This window comes from Helianthus annuus, unplaced genomic scaffold, assembly GCF_002127325.2.
Source record: "Helianthus annuus cultivar XRQ/B unplaced genomic scaffold, HanXRQr2.0-SUNRISE HanXRQChr00c001, whole genome shotgun sequence".
Classification (NCBI taxonomy): Eukaryota; Viridiplantae; Streptophyta; class Magnoliopsida; order Asterales; family Asteraceae; genus Helianthus; species Helianthus annuus.
This window is the reverse complement of record NW_023395517.1, coordinates 508,361-513,092: the sequence shown is the minus strand read 5'-3', so window position 1 is coordinate 513,092 and position 4,732 is coordinate 508,361.

Below are 4,732 nucleotides of genomic sequence, written 5' to 3'. Positions count from 1 at the left end.
TGGCCATGTTGTAGGTGTACCTAGTGCACATAAGGTTTTCCTATAATAAATCATGTAAGCTTTGAAAGTTAGGAAAACCGCTTCCTAGAGAGGAGGATTGACCCGGATCACCATGGGGCTGGTAGTGGTACTGAGGAGGAGGGCGGATGTGTGGAGCATGTAAGACGAATGCCTCTTGCGGGTTCCATGCATGCCCTTGAACTCTTTGAAAACTAACCGTCCCGTCATCTGCTTCATAAATTAAGTTCATGGAGTGGCAAATGACCATCTCCACTCTCCCCGACCATGGGCTCTTTTGTAAAGACCTCGGCATCCTATCAACAATGTGTTTGAAAAGGCGGTAAATCCACCCTCCAAAGAAGATAGGAGTTGGGGGAGTAGCAAGTTGGTTCAAGTGCATGTTTCGGAGTAGAAGGTATGGAACATCAAGGTTGGTGCGGGTGTGAATGCAATGGAGGACCACCAGATCTCGTAACCCTACAACGCCGCTGCTGTCGTGCCTTTGGCTAAGAGAGTAGGTGAGGACCCTGTGGATGTAGCGGTAAAGAGGGTCTCTCAGCTGTGTGTTCTTAGTTTGGCTCGGATTATAGTGGCCATCTCCTATTTGAGCCCAAGCAGCTTGGCGTTGATTTTGTGGGATCTCACGTAGACCGTCGGTGTTCTCTTCATCCCCAGCATCTTCTTCCGCATACAACCCAACTATTTGTCACAACCCCCGGTCCCTAGTTCCCGGGAACGGGCGGCCATGAGCCAGTTTCGGTGGTATCACATTTATTTATCCAATTTGGCAGCGGAATTTTTCATCAGGACCGTAGTTAGGAAATATTTAATCAGAGTAAACCACCATGTTTTATAACATTAAACATATGGGTAAAAACCCAAGTTTTCAATACACACGTTTCATAGGAATAAATCCTATTTATTTAATAAAAACATCCATTTTATTCTTAGGTAACTTTATTGCCACTTTTCCAAGCCTCCAGTGCTGTCCAGCTGGTTTCTATTTGGCTTTCAGATTTTGTTACCTGAAACGCGTTTTAAAAACATTTTGTCAGTGGGAAATACTGGTGAGTGAATCCCAGTTTAATCAAGTTTAAATAAAATTCACAGTGAACAGTATTGAGGGCGATCCCGCAATTACATTTGTTTCCAAGTTATATCAACTATCACCCGTTGGTACTGTCGACACCCGACTTGTGGAAATGTTACTCCTTAACCAGGTTGTAACCAATTTTGTATACAAAACCCCAACATACCCACGATAATTGTATTCTTACAAATACTCAATAACTGTTATTCGCATAGAATAGTATGTAAGGTTTTGTAAAAACAATTTGCAAAAAAGGAGATTACTCACATTGCTGTTTTAGGTTATTCTTTAGGGTTTCCTGGTGAATATCTATAATTTACACAAATGCACGTGTGTTAGTATAATAACCCATTTTAACATTAGTAATATCCTCCCCGAGACGGCATTCCAACGACTACGTCGGGCAGAACCACGACAGCCGTTACGGAACCCTAGATCAATCGGGCAGCGTATCTAATACGTCTCCAGGGGTTATAATACTTACATCGTAGCAGAACCTCACTATTTTAGGGGGTATAATGCCCGGGTATAGTAACGCCACTACAGAAATTAAGTTGAGAAACGAATTGTGAACGAAACGGTACTGAAGGCCGATGGCCTCTATTTATAGGGCTCTAATCTCGTCCCTACGCGGCCCGCGTTAATAATGGGCTAAGCTTACGCGGCCCGCGTCAATGTTGGGTCAACGCGTAGCTTGGCCCGGTCACCACCTAGGTTCGCCGTGTGTTGGGCCACGTGGCGGCCCAGGGCTGCGCCACATTCCAGATCGCTCGCGGCCCGCTTTAAGTTAAGCGATCTTGTACGCGGCCCGCATCAACTTATGATTTCAGCGGAGTCCAGTTACATCCTAATGCGGCCCGCATGAGTTTGAGGTGAGGCCCTACGCGGCTCGCCTCAGCTTAATAATTATTGTTTTTAATTTATTTTATATATTATATTCTAATTTGGGCTCGGTTTTCACATACGGGGTGCATATAAAGACATATTGATATATTTAAAGATATATTAGGGTGTCGGGAATATTATGAGGGTGTCGGTTTTACCGAGGGTTGTTATATCCTCCCCACCTTGTTTTAGAGCTCGTCCTCGAGATCTACTGGAACAAGTGTGGATATTTCTTTTGCATTTCTGATTCAAGTTCCCATGTGTATTCAGGTCCTCTTTTGGAGTCCCACTTTACTTTGACCAGAACTAATCTCTTATGCTTGAGATTTTTAATTTTTCTATCTTCAATCTATAGAGGCTTCTCTACAAATTTGAGTTGTTCATTAACCTCTATATCTTTGAGAGGTATTACGAGTGATTCATCAGTTAGGCACTTTTTGAGATTAGATACATGAAATACATCATGTATTCCTGCCATTTCCTCTGGCAGTTGTAGCTGATAGGCTACAGGTCCTACTCTTTTAAGAATTTTGAAAGGTCCAATATACCTGGGACTTAGCTTTCCTCTTTTGATGAATCTTACCACTCCTTTCCAGGGAGAGACTTTTAATAATACTCTATCTCCTACTTGAAATTCTAATGGTTTGCGTCTGTTATCGGCATAGCTCTTTTGTCGATCACGTGCTGTTTTCAGTCGTTCCTTGACTTGAATGATTTTATCTGTTGTTTCCTGTACTATCTCGGGTCCAGATAATTGTTTTTCCCCAATTTCTGCCCAACAGACTGGGGTTCTGCACTTTCGTCCATAAAGTGCTTCGAATGGTGCAGCATTGATACTTGTGTGATAACTGTTATTATAAGAAAATTCTATTAAAGGTAAGTGTTCGTCCCAATTACCTCCAAAATCAATTACACAAGCTCTAAGCATGTCCTCCATTGTCTGAATTGTTCTTTCGCTTTGTCCATCTGTTTGAGGATGATAAGCTGTGCTTAGATTTAACCTGGTTCCCATTGCTTTTTGGAAACTTGACCAAAAATGAGAGGTAAAACGGCTATCCCAATCAGAAACAATTGATAAAGGAATTCCATGTAATGAAACGATTTCATTTACATATAATTTGGCTAATTGTTCCATACTAAAGGTTTCCTTCATTGTTAAGAAATGAGCTGACTTGGTTAACCTATCTACAATCACCCAGATTGTATCATTACCTTTCCTTGTTTTAGGCAATTTGGTAACAAAATCCATTGTTATCAATTCCCATTTCCAAACTGGTATTTCTAATTGTTGTAATAATCCTGAGGGTTTCTGATGTTCAGCTTTAACTTGTGAGCAAGTTAAACATTTAGAAACATAAGCTGCTACATCCTTTTTCATTCCTATCCACCAGAAATTTTTCCTTAAATCCTGGTACATTTTATCACTTCCGGGATGTATCGTATATTTAGACTTATGAGCTTCTTCTAATATACGGTGACGTAAATTTCCTAATTTAGGTATCCACATTCTCTTTTTATGGAACCTCCAAATTCCATCTGTTCCTGGTTCTAATTCCTTAATCATTCCTTTTAATTTTTCAGTATCCTCCTTGGTTACTGTTTCTTGTGCTTTTCTAATCTGATTGTTTAAATCTACTTGTAGATTTAATTTAAGAGAACGTACCCTTTTTGGCTTTTCATGATACTTTCAACTTAAAGCATCAGCCACCACATTGGCTTTTCCTGCATGATACTGGATATCACAATCATAATCACTAAGTAACTCCATCCAGCGTCTCTGTCTCATATTCAATTCTTTTTGCCCGAAGACATATCTTAAACTCTTATGATCCGTGAATATGGTAAACTTACTACCATAAAGATAATGTCTCCAAATCTTAAGGGCAAAAATTATGGCTCCTAATTCCAAATCATGGGTTGAATAATTTTCTTCATGACTCTTAAGCTGTCTAGATGCATAAGCTATAACCTTTTGACGTTGCATTAATACGCATCCATAACCTAACTTAGAAGCGTCACAAAAGACTACAAAGTCTTCAGTTCCTTCTGGTAACGCTAGTATAGGTGTATGGGTTAATCTTTGCTTAAGAATTCTAAAGGCTTCTTCTTGTTTTGGTCCCCATTCAAACTTAACAGATTTACAGGTTAACTTAGTTAAAGGAATGGCTATTCTAGAAAAATCTTGGATAAATCTTCTATAATAACCGGCCAATCCTAAGAAACTTCTAACCTCAGTTGTTGACTCTGGGGTTTTCCATTTGGTAATTGCCTCGATTTTTGTTGGGTCTACATGAATTCCTTCATGGTTAACTAAATGTCCGAGAAATTGTACTTGTTCTAACCAAAACTCACATTTTGAAAATTTAGCATAAAGCTTTTCCTTTCTCAATAAACTTAAAAGTAAGTGCAAATGCTTTGCATGCTCTTCTTTACTTTTAGAGTAAATTAGAATATCATCTATGAAAACAATTATGAATTTATCCAAATATGGCTTACATATTTGGTTCATCATGTCCATAAATGCGGCTGGGGCATTGGTTAAACCAAATGGCATGACAGTAAATTCATAATGACCATACCTTGTTCTGAATGCGGTTTTAGGAATGTCCTCTTCCTGTACCTTTAATTGATGATATCCTGATCTTAAATCGATTTTCGAGAAAAATCGAGCTCCTTGAAGTTGATCAAACAAATCATCGATTCTCGGTAATGGATACCGATTCTTAATCGTGACTTTGTTCAATTCACGGTAGTCAA